The 18,780-nt window shown below is 47.2% G+C and overlaps 1 protein-coding gene across 1 annotated transcript in view; it reads left to right on the top strand.

Annotated features, from left to right (window-relative positions):
- Positions 1-18,780, top strand: part of MARCHF9 (membrane associated ring-CH-type finger 9) — a 38,223-nt gene that overhangs the window by 6,385 nt on the left and 13,058 nt on the right. The window lies entirely within an intron of this gene.

The following is an 18,780-nucleotide window of genomic DNA, read 5'->3' as shown; positions in this document are numbered from 1 at the left end:
GACACTGTGATTAAGAGTCTTATGCTCTACCGACTGAGCAGCTCCGAGCTATTTGGCGTTATCCTGCAGTTAGTTAAGCTCTGAATGATTTGAACCCATGTCTCCCAGCCTGGCATTGGGAAGTGTTGTTTTCTTCAGGCCCCTCACTTTGAGTTGGAAGGGTTTCGGTGAAGAGCGACAAGAACGATTAGAGGAACGAACCATTTCCCTCATGAGGAAAGATTAAATGTGAATATGTTGTGTCTGAGAGAGGGCGCATAAGAGCATTTTCTACAGATAGATCAAAAGGGGCGAGAAAGCTGTGAGTACAAGATATAACACACCCCAAAACGGATAGCAAATAGATTTAGATCATAAATCCGGCCCTCTAAGCATGCCTGACTGGATTATGGGTTTAGGCTAGAAATCAGAACCATGAATCGCTGCAAACCGTGATGGCAACAAGGAACATCATTGGATCCATTTATTTATTTATTGCACTTGTATATATTGCACTTCTGCAGAAAGGTCTAGACCACATCCTTGTTGTGGTGGCTACCCCAAGTGTGGGGAATCTGTGGTTGTTGTTCATGCTTGCTAGGGATGATGGGTGTTGTAGTTCAGCAACATCTGGAGGGACATAAATTTCCCACACCTGGGCTACCCATTACCAACATAGACTGTCATTTTCCTCCTAACTCATCCACCTCACATATAACCAGAGATGCCAGCAGGGCCTTGGAAGTCTGGATTTAGTGTCTGATGTTTTTTTCTGTAGTGCCTATAGATAGAAGAGAAACGTCTCTCTGGAATGCAACAAAAAGCCACGTTTCAGGACTCATGGGCTCTGCTTTTTGGAAGTAGGTATGGGTTGAAACAATGTTTTGGACGTTTGGGTGCCAGAATCGAATCTTCAGTGTGGGAAGCAGTTAGGTGGGAGGTGTCAGCAAACTTTCTACTGCTGCCATTTTGCAGAGCCAATTAGACACCGAGCAACTTAATGCCTACAGATACTTCTAGATAGTGTATGGAACTAGTGTATGGAGTTCACTGTCATATGACAAGCAAACCATGATCTGTAGCCGGCGGCTTGTTGCGGTGAAAGAAACCACAAGCACTAGTTTGGATAGGACACTTAGTCAAGGACTGTTGTTTCCTCCGTGCACTAGAAGGAAGGAGCAAAGTTGCCCAGGTCGCCGACTTAAACCATGACCTGTTGCTTTTCTGTGATGCACAAATTATTGATAAGGATCATTAAGGTGCTTCCACCGCGGACTGAGGGCTGAAATAGAGGTAACCTACTATGCTGATAACTCAGGGCCTCTTTAATAGGCGGGATCCCAGTTTTGGAAAACTCTCCCAAAGGAAACTTGCCTGGCACCTGCATTGCTATCTTTGCAGCATCAAATTAAGGCTTGTCTGTTGTTGTCCCAGGCCTTTTATGATCTGCCTTTAAGTCCCTTTGGTATGGTTGGTGGTTTTAGTGTATGCTGGCTTTTTTTAGTTTTGTGCTGTGCATCATATGTTGTGTTGTTGCTGCTGGTTTTTTTTTTTTAAATATGGTTGCTTCTCAAGTTTATTGTGTCTTTATGGAAGTATGGCTTTATGGTTACATTTTTATTTTGCTTTTTTGGGGGGTCGGCATACAACGCCTAAGGGATTCGTTTTACAACGAATAAATAAAAAAAAATGTAAAAGCTCACATGATGCTGTGCTTTCCTTACCTTTCCAAACACCGTTGAAATATTTTAATTTTTACGTTATCCAACACACACAAGTGTGCACCCTTCATTCCATCCTCCCAGTTGCTTTGCGGTTGTTGTTTTTTTAAAAAATTAATATTATTTCATGCAGGCTATTCAAATGACTTTTTTTCTGCTGTTGAGGCTTGGTGGTTGAGGGTAGGACTTGGATCTAGGCATTTTGGCCCAGCCTGCGATGTGCGGAGCAGCTGTGTGGCCAAAGGGAGGCCCCTTTTTTCCGTTCACCGGCTTCCATAGGCTACAGTCCCCAGAAGCTTTGCAGGGAGTGGCGTCCAGTGGAGGAATGAGTCATTGGTGAGGCACAATGCACACTGAAATGTCACTTTAATTGTAGGCTTGACTTACCATCCTGTCTTCGGGGCAGCGGGCAAAACGTTTTCCATCCCACGCAGAGCTGTCCCTGTGGGAGGCTTGGCTAGCCAATCAGCAAGGAAGGCTAAAGTGGAATCGGTGTACATTCTCGCTGCCTGGGTTCCGCCCCGGAAAAAGGAGGCCATGCCTTTGAGCGTGTGCAGAGCGCCACGTAACCAGCACCCGCGTTTCTGGGATGCCGCCAGTGGAGTAGAGCAGTATTGGAAACTTTTACGTAACCTAATCACTGATCCATCTAGCTCGGTATTGTCCGCACTGCCTGGCAAGGGTTTTGGGGCAGGAGAGTCTTTCCTAGCCCTGCCTGGAGATGCCGGGAATTGAGCCAGGAACTTTGAGCCAGTGTGGTGTAGTGGTTAAGAGCGGTAGACTCGTTATCTGGGGAACCGGGTTCGTGTCTCCGCTCCTCCACATGCAGCTGCTGGGTGACCTTGGGCTAGTCACACTTCTTTGAAGTCTCTCAGCCCCACTCACCTCACAGAGTGTTTGTTGTGGGGGAGGAAGGGAAAAGGAGAATGTTAGCCGCTTTGAGACTCCTTCGGGTAGTGAAAAGCGGGATATCAAATCCAAACTCTTCTTCTTCTTCTTCCTGCATGCGAAGGATGTGCTCTGCCACCCACCTGTGTTCTCCTCTAGTAGCTGTGGAATGGTAGGCTGCTGAAAAAAAGGAGAGCTGGGGAAAAGGAGTGGATAAGGGAAAGATGGAACAAGGCAACCAGAGAGAGAAGAAATTGTGGAGGGAGAATGACCAGGGAAGAAGAAGAGAAGAAGAAGAGTTTGGATTTGATATCCCGCTTTATCACTACCCGAAGGAGTCTCAAAGCAGCTAACATTCTCCTTTCCCTTCCTCCCCCACAACAAACATTCTGTGAGGTGAGTGGGGCTGAGAGACTTCAAAGAAGTGTGACTAGCCCAAGGTCACCCAGCAGCTGCATGTGGAGGAGTGCAGACACGAACCCGGTTCCCCAGATTAGGAGTCTACCACTCTTAACCACTACACCACACTGGCTCTCAGTGTGGAGGACCTTCAGGGGTGAAGGGAAGGCCAAAGCAGTCTCTGGCAGCCTGGTACCCGCCATGTCTTGTTGGACTCCAACTCCCCATCTGCCCCAACCTGCATAGCTGTGCTGGCTGGGGGATGATGGGATTTGGAGTCCAACAGCACGTGGAGGCTGCCTTGCTGGTGAAGCTTGGATGAAAGATTAGCCCTTGAAGAATCAGGGCGAGGGTTTTAAGGCGCTCTCTGTCCCATCGTTCTGCTGTCACATCCTGCTTTGCATTGCCAGAGCCCACAATTTCATTGCTTATGGGTAAGACCTATGCGTTCACCTTTTCCTCCCGGAGCAGTCCTGGCTGAACTTGTTCTGGAAGCTGGCGGTGCTGAGCAACTGAGTTAGGGGACGCCTGGAGGCAAGTGTTAATTGAGGGAATATTAATAATGATGAAATGAATGCATATTAATGTCCCACTGCCACTCCAAAGGCTTTTGCCCAACCTGGAGTTGAATTTTTTAAATTTTATGTTTATTTTTAATAATTCATGCCCCACATTCCTTTCATCGGGAAGTGGCTCACAATATTTTTTCCAAAAAAATAATAATCAATAAAACATCATGCAACAATATATACAAAATCATTTTCCTGCATTCCAGCCTAAGAAGTATTTACAAAAGGATCAATGGACCTGTGCTCCTATTTCCATAGTTTCAGTGTGAACCTGAGTACCCCAATGTTTCAGGCTAAATACTGAGAAGATTTGCAATGTTAATTCTTCTTCTTCTTCTTCTTCCTCTTCCTGTATATTAATTACATCACTAATGATTAGCTCAAATTCTGCATTGGTGTATTTGGTATTTGTGTATTTGGAGAAAGGATGTAGCTCAGTGGTACAAGGTTCTGGGTCCAAGCTTCCCTGGACCCAGGGAAGAATTACCCATGTCTGAAACCCTGGAGAGCCACAGCCGATCAGTGTAGACAGTACCTTATGGGATGGCAGCTCCCCATGTCCCTAGCCATCTTGGGATGAGGGGTGGCTCTTTCAGCCAGGAAGTGAATTTCTATAGCCAGATGGTGGCGTAGAAACAAGTGGCCGCCAAGGGGCAACAGCAGGGAGGGTTGAAACCCAGTTAATCCACAAGCAAGTGGAATATTTGGATTTTAGGCCAAGTAGTCAAGCTTAAATCCAAATCTTCTTTTAGTTCAGTGGCTGGTAATTCCAGACCCTCCAAGTGTCCCTATTTTCCAGGGGCATCCCTGATTTAAAGAAGCAATCCTGGTTTCTGATTTGATCCTGGAATGTCCCACTTTTCCTTAGGATGTCATTATTTCCATTGGAGAAATGTTGGAGGGTATGGAGTTATCTGGCCCCCAAGCCGTCTGAAGGCAATCCTGCATAGGGCAGTTTTTTCAATGTTTTATTACGTTTTTATATATGTTGGAAGCTGCTCAGAGTGGCTGGGGCAACCCAGTAAGACGGGTAGGGTATAAATAGTAATATTATCATTGTGGAATGGGACGTCCCTATTTTCATCAGAGAGATGTTGGAGGGCATGTCATTCCGTTTGCAGATCGAAAGACAATTGGGGGTGGACCAGCTGGGGGAAAAGTCAGCGTTGCCTTAAGAACAGGGCTCCCAAAACTTCTTGGCCTTTCTGGAGAACCAAAATGGCCGACCCACAACTTCTACTGTTGCTTGGAGGGCATAACTACAACCTCTGCGCGAGGGCTTGCTTTACTACCATTTAACATGTATTTAGTGCCAAGAGTTTGCCAGAAGTTGTACAGAACATTGAAGTGACAGTTCTTTTGCCTGAGGGAATGACAGCCTTAAAGTTGTATGCGTACCGCTACTCAGAGTCTTGGTGAGGCCTTGCTGTCAAGTGGTCCAAAAACAGTGGTCTGATTCTGCGCTGTCACTATGGTGTAGTTGCTGTTGGAAAAGCACACAACGGGGGGGGGGAGAGGGAACCTTCTCTGTTGGAAAAGCACACAACAGGGGGGAGAGGGAACCTTCAGCATCTGGGGCTAACCTGCCCCACAGGCCCCATATTATTGCTGTGCTGCGGTTGTCGCCTAACCTGCATCAGTACGATGGGGGTGTGGGAAGTGTTAGAAACTCAGATATATAAGGTAGGCACCAGATGGCTCCTTAAACCAAAGTTAGTCGCCCAAATGGAATGTCTAGCTGCCATTTTGGGGCAAGACGGCTCTAAGGTCTCATTTTTCAAATGATGGACGTGTGATTATCAGTTGAACATCTGGCTGGTTCAGATGACAACCTTTGAGCTAGGTTAAGAACTTTGAGAACTTTAAGAAGAAAAGTCAATTTATCCAGGGACAGTCCATATATCTATTGACCTATTGCGACCTCTTTTTCTGAATGGTGACACGGACCATTCATAAAATAAGAATATTCTTCACAACTGTGTGCAGGGCAGTGGGGTGGGGGAAGCGAAGACAAGCTACAGCTGTTAACTAGAACATTGCTCCTGCTCAGGCTGCACAGAAAAAGCATTTTGGTTCCAGAAATTAATTCTGAATGTGCAGATAAAATATAACGGATAGAATTCTACAAGGTGGGGCATTAGTGTGTGAAAACAGTCAAGATCCAATAATCCCCATCCTGGAGCCCAAGCATATTCAATTGGTCGCAAGTTGTCAATAAAAGGTAAAGGGACCCCTGACCGTTAGGTCCATTCGCAGACAACTCTGGGGTTGCTGCGCTCATCTCGCTTTACTGGCTGAGGGAGCCAGCGTACAGCTTCTGGGTCATGTGGCCAGCATGACTAAGCCGCTTCTGGCAAAACGTGGTCAATAGCTAGTTGCAATATATGGCTGGCGCCTGGCTAATTTCAGACACCATTTAATGGGGCACCGGCATGTACGTCCACCTGTGATGTGTGCGCAGTGCTAGCACACTGACATTTATGCACCACCGCTAGTGACACGTGAACAGGGTGCTGGCCTTTGGACACCCAGTGCAACTTGCCTTTCACACACAAATTCACTCCTGGCTCGCTATTTCTGCAGCCTAATGTAGGTGGCATTGGTTGTCTTCTTGTTGCTGTTGTGAAACAGTTGAGAGATAGAAACCCTTGCAGATCTACTGCAAATCGCCAGTAGACCCTGGTCAACTTTCACACACCCCACACACCCAAAGCACACTGCACACTTAAAGAATGGCACAGAACTCAGTGCCGTCTTAGGGAAGACGGTGTTTATTTGTTCTGCAGTTATGCCATTCAAGTGGAAAACTGGCTTGCATAGACGAGAGTCACCAGAAGCTTTGCAGACAATAGACTCATTGCAGGGAATGAGTCATTCTGTTGGGCGCAGAATTCAGCATCCTGAGAACTTCTTTTTTAAATGTTCCTGGGTCTTAAAGCAGTGCCCTAGAATTTCTGGGTGCAGAGTAATTTTTTTTATTTACTGTATTGTTTCTACATTTAATTAATTAATGGCCTTGGCAGTGCTGTGTGCACGCGTGTGTGTTTGTGCAACGCCAAGTGAAATTTCAGAAGCCAGAAGAGGAACCGGGCAGGATTTCAAGCAGTCAGGACTTGTGGGCCACAGATAACTTTTTGATCCTCCTCTTCTCTGCAAGAGAAGCAAAACAAAGGAAGGAAAATAGGCATTCCTGTGCCTCTGAATCTATACATGGCAATTCCCCCTCCTGTCATGGCTGCCCAGAGTCCAAACTGCTCTGGTGTTCCTGCTGTTGGCAGTGTGGATGTTGCAACATCTGGAAAGAGCTTAGTAGCACGGGAAAATGGCATCTTGTTGGGGGGTGTTAATTCATGGTGCTGATGAGCCATCATGGCAGTTTTGAACTGGGACTGAGCACAGCAAAGCTACCTTAGACCATGCATGTAGCTCAGGCTCCTGAGCCCTCCAGTTATGCAACTTTTGAACTGGGACTGAGCACAGCAAAGCTACCTTAGACCATGCAACTTTTATGCCTGAGATTGGCAGAGGTTATGAGCCCTCCTGGTTGCACAGATAGGGCTGGCTTTTCGTTGCTACTGCATAGCTGCCGAGATCCATCACCTGAAAAGGGCGCACTTATACCAATCCATGTCTAGCTGCCATCAAGACACCACAAACACCAGAATTAGCAAGAGGACCCATTGGTGGGTTTGGGCTCCCTTGTGTGGGTCGTCCCCACTGCTCTGTAGCTGCTCTTTGGAAGCAGCTAGGCATGCCAGCGAGTGACAGTGGTGTTGTAGAAAAAAACGGGGTTCACTGTTGCAGCCCAGCTCCCCAAAGGATTCTGAGTCCCCTAAGTCCATGATTGGACAGAGGAAAATGGCTGGAGGCAGGAACCAGTAGAAGGAAAGCAAGGAAAATATTCATTTTCCTGTTGCAGCAGAGTCCCCATCCCCACCCTTTGCAAGGAGGCGAGGACCCAGGACAAATGTGTTCAAGAACCTTCAAAAACTTTTGAAATTTCCCAGCCCCTTAGCCAAGACCACTCAAAAAGCATCATACATGTTTCACAGAAAGAGACGGTCTACAACAGAAATCTGAGAGTTTGGCTTGTCTCCTGTTTGTCAAGATAATGCTCGCTGACTGAAAATTACCTGGCCAACCTGGACATTTCTTTGAGATGGTAAATGCCTTAGTTCTTGAATCCAGGTCACAGACCTACCCAATTCGTACAAAAAAAAAACCATGCCTTTAAGACTGGATTTGAAGGATTCGTAAATGGAAGACTGATTGGGAAAGGTTTCCCCAAGAGATTTCCTTCTGCAGAGGGAATATTTTAAGAGTCATTTGGAGAGCCAAGATAGCATTTGGGATTGTCCTGTGTGCTAAAATAAAGTGTGATTTTTTTCGGGGAATATTTCCTAAATTCTGAAGGGTTGTTTTTCTGCGGATTGCGTGTCTGCTATGTGTGTGCACCCTAAAATTTTACAATGGTGGCAAGGAGCAGCCTCTGCTTGCTGGCCCGCCCTTTATTTCTTGGCCTGATCCCAGCCACCCTATTGCCCAGGGAGAGAGAGAGTGGTATCGAGTAAGTGGGTGCAGAAAGGAGGGCCTTTCCTGGGCCCCTGGGCCTTGGAGATGCCGGGGATGGACGTTGGTACCTTCCCCATTGCAAATCAGATGCTCTTCTCCAGAGCTACACCAGCAATCTAGATAGGCCTTAGACCAAGCTCCCTTTCACTGTGGCGGAAACAGCAGCAGCAGCAGCAGGTAGCTTGAGGTGAGGAGCGGAACTGAGCAGAGCCAGCAGGTCTATGCGCCATGCTGCGAGCCCCTGAAATGTTTCCACTGTTGCCTCCCACATCCCATGTGCTGTCGGCAGCCCTGCAGCTCTGCGGGTAAGTTTTGTGTGTGTGTGTGTGTGTGTGTGTGTGTGTGTGTGAGAGAGAGAGAGAGAGAGAGAGAGAGAGAGTGTGTAAGCAAGGCAGCAGCAAAGGGAATTAGCCAGCCGTGAAATTGCCGATTACAATAGCCAGCCGTACCAATGGTATGTTCCTGGCCTGAGCTGGTAGATGAGTCCCCAGCGCACCTTTTCAGGGAAGAGACTCTGTTGCGTGCAGCAATGGGTTCAGAGGAGGGCTGTGAGGTTTGGGGGCTTCCAGCCTCACCTGCGGGAGGGAAGTGGGCGAATCCCGTTTGGCACACGATGGACGGAGGGAGTTACGTGGGAATGCACAGGCATCTTCAGAAAGAAAGCTAATAAGCAGAAGGGCGGTGGAAACGACCCGTAAGAGCTGTGCTGGATCAGACCAAAAAGCCCAGCATCCTGTCCTCACAGGGGCAACCTGGTGCCTCTTGGGAATCCCGCAAGCAAGATCTGGGTGCAACTGCCCTCCTGTCCCCTTGCGATAGCTAGAAACTAGTGCAGTCATACCTTGGTTGTCAAACTTAATCCGTTCTGGGAGTCCGTTCGACTCCCAGAATGGTTAAAAAACCAAGGCACTCAATCGGAAGCCATGGAAGCCGCGTTGGACGTCCAGCTTCCAAAATACGTTCGCAAATCGGAACACTCACTTCTGGGTTTGCGCCGCTTGGGAGCCAATTTGTTCGGCAACTAAGCCGTTTGACAACCAAGGTACAACTGTATATAGAGACCTACTGCCTCTGCTGCTGCAGGTGACACATGGCCATCATAGATAGCTGCCATTGATACCCCTTATACTATTTTAATTTAAAATCCTGTTTTTAACTGTCTTTTATGGATAATTTTAATGTCTTACTCTTTTTATCAGCCACTTAGAGGTTTTATTGCAATCAAGCGATCATATACCTTTTGTTAAATAAAGAAATCCTCCATGAATTCAGCTAAACCCTTTTTAAAGCTGTCTTGGTTGGTGGCCATCAGTACATTTTGCTGTAGCGAATTCCATAGTTGAACTGTGCTGTGTGAAGAAGAGAGAAGAAGAAGAGTTTAGATTTGATATCCCGCTTTATCACTACCCGAAGGAGTCTCAAAGCGGCTAACATTCTCCTTTTCCCTTCCTCCCCCACAACAAACACTCTGTGAGGTGAGTGGGGCTGAGAGACTTCAAAGAAGTGTGACTAGCCCAAGGTCACCCAGCAGCTGCATGTGGAGGAGCGGAGACGCGAACCCGGTTCACCAGATTACGAGTCTACCACTCTTAACCACTACACCACACTGGCTCACTTTTGTCCATTCTGAACCTTCCAGCATTCAGCACTTAGCAGAGGGACATAGACACACATTTCTTACCTCCTTCCATTGTAGGAAGTGTCAGTTTATTCTTACTGTTTGCTTCCTGTTCTTTACCCAGTTACTGATCCAAAAGAGGACCTGCTCTCTTATACCATGACTGCTAAGAGTACTCGGGAGTCTTTGGCAAGAGACTTGCGTTGCAGGGAGTGACTAGATGACCCTTTGGTCCCTTCCAGCTTTACAATGCTATGATACTATGTCTTTAAGCCAGTGTGGTGTAGTGGTTAAGAGTGGTAGACTCGTAATCTGGGGAACCGGGTTCGTGTCTCCACTCCTCCACATGCAGCTGCTGGGTGACCTTGAGCTAGTCACACTTCTTTGAAGTCTCTCAGCCCCACTCACCTCACAGTGTTTGTTGTGGGGGAGGAAGGGAAAGGAGAATGTTAGCCGCTTTGAGACTCCTTCGGGTAGTGAAAAGCGGGATATCAAATCCAAACTCTTCTTCTTCTTCTTTATTGAAAGCCTACTGAAAGTCTTGAGTACACAAGGGCTACTGTATTCACACACCTTTCTCCCTCCCACCCACATCTGACACTCTGAAAAAACTTTAAAAGGCTACTTGGGGTGCTTTCATATGGGGGCTTAATATTATAACTGGTTCATTCAGAAATCACAAATGGGTTGTTGGCACCAGTTGTTTGTTTGTTTTTAAACTTACTGGATTTCCCCCAGAAAGAGTGAATCTGGATTAAATGAAGGGTGGGGGGTAGGGACAGGAATAGGGACTGTCATTTTGACGCCGATGACATTGTGTGGATACTGCAAGAACTTTGCATGCATGAGGAACACTCATCCCACAATAAATATCCACCTGGAAGCACCTTAAAGTCTTACGCTTGTGGAAGCCATGCTGGTTCTGCTCAGCAAGACTTGTTTTTCTACACACTTGGAAAATCTAGCTTTAATAATGCTTTCTACCAGTTTTCCTAGAACTGACCTGAAATTTCCCGGATCCCACCTCCATCCCCTTTTCACAATTGGTGTTAGGTTAATCATTTCCCTGTCCTTGGTTATAGAGATTGTTCTTTGGGACAAGTTATATCTTTCTGTTATAACTCTCGGACGGATGCCATACAGACCTAGTGATTTGTCCTTTTAAAATTTGTCAATAAGACCTCAAACTTGTCTCTTGTCATCGCCGTTTATCTCAGTTCCTCTGACTCCTTACCTAAGAAACTTAGTTCAGGCATCGGAATCTGCCTTACTTCTTCCACAGTGGAGACAGATGCAGAGAATTCGTTCTGCTTCTCTGCATTCTCCTTTTTCTAATACCCAGTATTTTTCCTGTAGTGTGAAACAGACCCCATTATACCAGAGGGGCCCACGTCATGGCATCTAAAATCAAGAGAAGCCAAGCAATGTGGATATCACATGGTAATAATCATACAGCGGAGAATTGATTTAGATGAACAATTGATGGCCCCGTTCGTATTGTAATGAATGCACCACAGACTAACATTTTCCCCATCGACAGCCAGTGACTGCCTGCTGATTACATGGCTGTTGTTGTTATTTTAAAGCTCAGATCCATATATGTTTGGGGGAAAGGGAGAAATCTTTATTTCCTGTTCCCTATGGCCTGGTTAGAACTAATTGAAAAGAGAGTGTTCCGTGAAATAGTACTTCTCATGCTGAAGATCTGAATTTGTTGTTATGAATCAGGTTTACTGCCCTTTCTTTAGGTTTGTTCTGGCTTGGTCATTGACGGCAAGCAGTGGCTAGTAATAGCTGACCGGAGAATTATATAGAAATGATACACAGATGGTATTGAACTCCGAGCATGCTGGCTAAGGGACACGGGTGGCGCAGTGGTGTAAACCACAGAGCCTAGGGCTTGCCGATCAGAAGGTCGGCGGTTCGAATCCCCGCGAAGGGGTGAGCTCCCGTTGTTTGGTCCCAGCTCCTGCGAACCTAGCAGTTTGAAAGCACAAAGTGCAAGTAGATAAATAGGTACCGCTCTGGCGGGAAGGTAAATAGCATTTCTGTGTGCTGTTCTGGTTCGCCAGAAGCGGCTTAGTCATGCTGGCCACATGACCCGGAAGCTGTACGCCGGCTCCCTTGGCCAGTAAAGCGAGATGAGCGCTGCAACCCCAGAGTTGTCCATGACTGGACCTAACGGTCAGGGGTCCCTTTACCTTTACCTGTTTACTGGGATAGGCAATAAGGACAAGACTATCAGCAGCTGCTGGTCAGAGTGGCTGTTTGCTACTTCCAGTACCACCAGCAGTGTGCCTCTGAATACCAGTTCCCATGTGCTATTGCACTCATATCTTGGTGGTGGGCCTTGCAGGAGTCATTTGCGTGGGCAGTGTGTAAACAGAATGCTGGAATTAGACGGGAGCTTTTGCGTGATCCAGCCGGGCCCTCCTTGTGTCCTTAGCAATGCCTACCTGCCTGCCTGTGTGCTTGCTTCTGAGGCCAACTCCCAAGAGACCGTGATCTACTCACAGAGTTAAAAACTGACAGTGATCTGGGGGTTCAGGTCAAAGTTGTTGAGATTTTTTTTTAGGAGGGAAAGCCCTGTTTTTTTAGGGGTTCAGGTCAAAGATGTTGAGATTTTTTGGGGAGAAGGAAAACCCTGTTTTTTAGGGGTGATGGGGAAAGTTGTTGAGCTTTTTAGGGGAGACAAAGTTGATCAGCTTCTTTGGGGGGAGCCAATGATCTACCACAGACGTCCAATGATCTACTGGTAGATCACGATCTGCCTGTTGGACATTCCTGCCCTAGAATAACTATTCAACCCATGAAGGCACCATAAATTGCTCTCCTCCTCCAAAGGAAACATTTGGTGCAAAGGCAACCTTGAGTTTTCTCCATTGCTTGGGGAGGAAGTGGGGAGCGCAAAACAAGACGACTTGGCCTTTGGTGCACAAAATGTGAGTTTCTTTTCTATTTGCTTAGTGAGTTATAGTCAGGAAGATCTGCATTCCACCACCACCCCGAGCCTCAAGAATATAGCAGTACTCAATATTGTTGGCTCGTATCATTGCTTCCCCCTTTCCTTTCCTTTTTCTTTTTTTAAAGCCATTGTAAAACATATTATCATTAAAACTGAACATATGAAGGAAAGGGTCATCATTCTGCAACAGGAGGACACGTGCTTTTGAAGCAGAAGGCACCAGGATCTCCAAGAACAGGACATTCGCTGCCTCTAGAAAACATGCTGTTAGAGAGAAGGGGTCAAGCCTAACTCTTACCCAGAGACACTATTTGTATGTGATGGAAGGAGTGTGTGTGTGTGTGTTCCATCTTGTGAAGCTCAGACACAAGCTGACCATCTTAGTGACAAGTCAGGCCTGCGTGCTATGGACCTGAAAGCTTTATAGCAGCTCGTGCCGGGGAATTGGCTCTTGGGATATCTTGCGTCCCAGAAACTAGAGGATTTGGGGGCAGTCATGCTACCATCCTCTTGTCAACCTGCCTGCAGTTTCATCTTCCACCCTCTGGCCCCCTGGGGGGGGGGTGCAGGGAACAGAGAATTGGTGACAGTGCCCCCATTGAAACTGGACCAGAGAGGGCCTGTCTTTATCTTTTGTGCTGGCTCCCCTTGCTACAGGGTTGTTGTTGTTGTTTTCACTGGAAGCTCCTCCCACATTCTCCTGGCCTATCACCGTCACTTCCTTCACCTGTCGAAGCTTGTCATCTCATCCATAAGGACTAGGAGCCTGCCCTTGTCTTTTGAAACGAAGGCTTCTCTGGAACGTGATGGTTGCTCCCATCCATGGCATCTACAAATAAAGTCCAGGGAATGTCGGGAGGTGGGAAGCTGCAGGGCCTCTGTGAGCAGAGCCTGCGTCCTCCCCCTTCCTAAAACAATGGGAAACGTGTCTCTCCTGTGATTTCAGAGCCTGCTCTTTCCAACCCACTCCTTGTGTACGGCTTCCTGCAGCATTGCTACCCTTCTCTCTCTCTCTCTCCCCCCCATCTCAGTTAATTACATCCTCCAAATGGCCACCCCAGCCTGCTGCTTCCTGCAGTTGCTTAAGCGTGCCCTGAACTGCCGCCATGGTTCTGTGGAGGGGTGGGGTGGGGTGGGGTGGGGTGGGGGTTGCAAGGAGGGCAGACAAGCAAAGTGTGCAGCGGATTAAGGAGAAAAGCCAGACACTCCTCCTGTTTTCCCTTTGTTGGATACAGTGACCCAATTTAGGAACTCTGTGTCCCCCCCCCCCATCCTCCAATTTGATTCTGCATTATTGTGCTTCAGTCAACCCAGGCTGTGAGCACAGTGGCACATAGCAGCTGCACCACCTGGGGGTGGGGAGGGCCAATTTTTTTATTCTTTTGTATTCTTTTTTCATTTAATTCTAGCCCTAGAACCTGGGAGGGTGTAGAAATAAGCAACTGCACGGAGGGAGCCCCCTCTCCTGGGGGGGCACTGTTTAAATCACCTAGTGAGAGGAGTCCTTTGTTGCCCCATATTCTTTGCTAGATCGCCAGCATCACTTTCTGGCAGCTAAAAGAGCAGCATCCCATGAGATCAAGGCAGTGTCTGCTCAGTTACCCTTCTGCCCCTTTCCCACTGCTCAGAACAAGACTTTGATTTATAAAGTGGTGCCCTCTGCCATTGGCCTCCCAGCTCCCATCATCCCTTGCTGACCGGGGCTGATGGGAGTTGGAGTCCAGCAACATCTGGAAGACACAGTGTTAGCAGCCCTCTGCACAGCATGTTTGCTTTATTTGTGTTTAGCAAACACTGAAGATTGAACCACCCCACATATCAGCTGGTGTGTGTGTTCATGTTCATCACACTTTCTGTAGGGATTGGCTGTGCGCTCCGGTTGCCTCTGGGAAACTGGCATGAGCAGCTGAACTGATCAGGATTGATTGGTTCGATAGTGCTTTTCTGCAGGGATTGGCTTTACCCATTGTACCGAGCCATCAGTTGCCATCAGGATGGTGTCACCTGATTGACAGGCGGGGTGCTTTCACAAAAATGGCTGAGCAGGTCAAATTGGAACCCCTAGTAGCCCAAGACAGCCTTATGGGCTGAAGGTTCCCCACTGGCAACAATGAAGAAATCATGTGGGAACGACATGATTGCATGAAAAGGGTGGTGGTTTGAAGATCAGAAATGAGTGTCCACATGGCCTGATGAAAGTTGCAATGCAGACTTAGACTTGTTAGGCTTTCTATGTGCAGAGCATTGGGAAACGGTGCAAAACTAGCATGTAGATTGACAGATGTGCCACCCCTTCACAATATCCTTGCCAATGGCCTTCCTAATACAGTGGCTAAAATTTAGGAGCAAACTTCTATGATGGGCTTCCTTTGGCAAGGAGTTTCCAAGGTACCATTATGGAGAAAGCCCTGGATGTCAGACCCATCCTCTGAGCCTCAGACAACAGGGGCATATACCGTATTTTTCACTCCATAAGACGCACCTAGTTTTTAGAGGAGGAAAGGGGGAAAGCCCTGTTTTTTTGAGGATCAGCTGGAAGTGGTACAGCTTTTTTTACAAAGGGAAAAGCCCTGCTTTTTGAGGATCAGCTGAAAGTGGTGCAGCTTTTTTTGCAAAGGGAAAAGCCCTGCTTTTTGAGGATCAGCTGAAAGTGGTGCAGCTTTTTTTGCAAAGGGAAAAGCCCTGCTTTTTTGAGGATCAGCTGAAACTGGTGCAGCTTCTTTTTCAAAGAGGAAAAGCCCCATTTTTATGGGGTTCAACTCGCAGTTCTGCAGCTTCTAGCTTCTACAGCCATTTCTACAGTTTCCAGACAGATAATCTAATCAGCCAGTCACATGTTGCTGGGGAAACAAACAGCCTCCCTCTGCATTCAACAATGGAGGCCTGGGCAAGGGGGCGGGGCTGGAAAGGGAGCCTTATCTCTCTCCCCATCACTTGCTGAACAGCTGTTCAGCGGCTTCCTTTCAACACCCCCTTCACTCTTTGTAAAAAAAAAGAGCACGATCTGCTTTCGGCCCCTAGGCAATTCGGCTCCAGGGACCATGCATTTGCTCCATAAGACGCACAGACATTTCCCCTTACGTTTTAGGAGGAAAAAAGTGTGTCTTATGGAGCGAAAAATACGGTACTTGATAGATGTAATAAGGTGCAAGGAGTGCCCAGGATCCAGACTGGGAATTTTTATTATATTACATATTGCATTGTGGTAGGCATGATGGGAATCCACAGCCAACTGTGGTCTAAACCCCAGAGCCTAGGGCTTGGTGATCAGAAGGTCGGAGGTTCGAATCCCCGCAACGGGGTGAGCTCCCATTGTTCGGTCCCAGCTCCTGCCCACCTAGCAGTTCGAAAGCATGCCAGTGCAAGTAGATAAATAGGTACCGCTCCGGCAGGAAGGTAAACGGCATTTCCATGTGCTGCTCTGGTTCACCACATGACCCAGAAGCTGTCTGTGGACAAACGCTGGCTCCCTCGGCCAGTAAAGCGAGATGAGCGCCGCAACCCCAGAGTCGTCCGCAACTGGACCTAACGGTCAGGGGCCCCTTTACCTTTACCTAGCATCTATACACAAGAAAAAAGGCTTTGTGATGCTACCATGATGTATAGTTTCATGAGGATTTCATGAAAACTCAATGTGTTTTTTAACCTGTTACTTTCTGGTGTGCATAGCAGCACCTGCCATGAACCGTCACTCTTAACTCCTTGCACACAAACTCATCCCCATCTCCTTTACCTCTTTTTAAATCTTCTCCTGTCTTGTCTCACTTTCCTGCTTAAATGACTGAAAATAGAAGGCTGGATTTTTAATAATTCCGCAGAGGCCCAAGACTGTAACAATAGGGACATAATTGAATTATTCAAAGCCGCTTTTCTTCCCAATAGTTTTGTGCCACTCAAAGGTCTGACGTAATTCTTTCCCAAACTTTGAAACGTTCTTCTAATTTTGCTTATCATTCTGTTTCGTTCTCTTGCTTATTGTTACTGTGTTAGATCAGGGGTAGGAGAACTTTTCCTCAGCCCGAGGGCCACATTTCCTTCTAGGGAACCTTTTGAGGGCCACATGCCAGTGGTGGGCAGGGTCAGGGGCAAAAGTAGGTGTGGGGGGGTCACTTAACAGGGCTAGGTGACATACTGATTATCCTCCAAAACCGGTTTTGGATACCACATTGTGATATCAGTTTCACCATTTTTGACCAGGCAATATATCACAAATTATAGTGGGTGGGCGGGCTATGCAAAGATCACAATGTGAGAAAAACCGTGAAGCTGGCCATTTGCCTCTACATAGCTCCATCATTTCAGGCATTGTGATAGATCGGTATATCACAATGTTTAGCTGGTGATATATCACAATGTTGAAAACATTGTCCTAGTTACTAATGTAAATTTTACCTTGTGTACACTAAGCTAGTTTTTATACACCCATGCAGGCAAGAGTCGACATCAGAATTCGAGGACCGCTTCTGTTAGCAAATTGGGGGGGGGGGAGTGCCTCTACAGGGGAAGCAGAACTGTAAGACAATCCCCAGGAAAGTTATCGTTAGAGAGAGATTGGAACTTGCGTCTCCCATATCCAAAGCTCACCCTCTTCCCACTGGCCCTCCGAGCTAGGGCCAAATGGATGAGATATAGGGAGGGTGCTGTTGTGCTCATGTCTTGCTCTTTGTGGCCTTCTGGTCAGCCACCGGGAGAACAGGATGCTGGAATAGATGGGCCACTGGCCTGGCCCAGCATGGCTTTTCGTGTGTTAAGCTTCCCACTTAAATTGGAAGAGAAAGCAGCTGTGTGTGGCCCTAGTGTGGGTCCTTCTCTTGTTCTTTATTTGGGCCCAGCGCCAGGTTTTTGCCAAGCCCCACCCCCTGACAGCTATTGGGGGCACGCCATTCTTTTTTCCCCATATATATAATTTTTATTAAATTTTCTGTTTCGCAATTTAGAATACTCGTTTAAACACCCTTAAAATATCAATGACTTCCCTTCTTCTGTTTCCATGGTTCATTTTGCATATCATGAATCCCTGCATATTGTACATAAACCGAACCACTCAGTATTCCATTATTACATCCATCAAAGCTTATTTATACTGTTGGATTTATCTGGATGCTGCCCACGTTTTCAAGTGCAGACAATTTCCCCCATATATTCAATAAACAAACACTTTCCAATCTTCTCTGCTCTTCTTGTTCTCTTGTTCTATGTGTTAAGTCCGCAAGTAGCGCATATTCCATCAGCTTAAGTTGCTACTCTTCTTTAGTTGGGACCTCGATCGTTTTCCATTTTGGGGCTCAAGCCAGCCTTGAAGAGTTTTGGATTTGATATCCCGCTTTATCACTACCCGAAGGAAGGAGTCTCAAAGCGGCTAACATTCTCCTTTCCCTTCCTCCCCCACAACAAACACTCTGTGAGGTGAGTGGGGCTGAGAGACTCCAGAGAAGTGTGACTAGCCCAAGGTCCCCCAGCAGCTGCATGTGGAGGAGCGGAGATGCGAACCCGGTTCACCAGATTACGAGTCTACTGCTCTTAACCACTACACCACACTGGAGCCACATGACTCCCTACCTCCTTTCAATATCAAAGTTAGCAACTTAAGCGTGCATGTTTAAGGTAATGCCAAGCACCAGTGGGGCACCCGCAGGGCCACTCCAGCCACCTGAGAGCTTGCTTCTAATTTCCTTTACCAATTGACTAATCCAGTCATTGACTACCCTGCTTGCTTACTCTCTGCAGCCTGTCCCTTTCCTCCTTTGTTGCTGTGTTCTTAGCAACGGGATTCTGCTGCTGTTGGGATACGTGGCCAGAGACCCAGTAGTGACCTGTTGCTGTGCCCACCCACACACACACACCCCAGTTGACAGGAATCCACAGCAATTTCCTTGTCCAGGCATATATCCCTAACATATCATTAATACTTCCTGCAAGCGAGCTTGAAATATTGATGCTAATTGCTCTCCTTGGCAGCACATTAAGCAGGTAGCACTAACGAACCATGCTCGCTTCTGTGGTGTGGTGGTGGTGGTTTTTCTTAAATAGAGGAGACCTAATGGGCTGTAGGCTTAGAGATGGCCGGTG

This window comes from Lacerta agilis, chromosome 2 (assembly GCF_009819535.1).
Source record: "Lacerta agilis isolate rLacAgi1 chromosome 2, rLacAgi1.pri, whole genome shotgun sequence".
Taxonomy (NCBI): domain Eukaryota; kingdom Metazoa; phylum Chordata; class Lepidosauria; order Squamata; family Lacertidae; genus Lacerta; species Lacerta agilis.
Note: the sequence above shows the minus strand (reverse complement) of the source record. Positions and strands in the feature narration are given on the sequence as shown.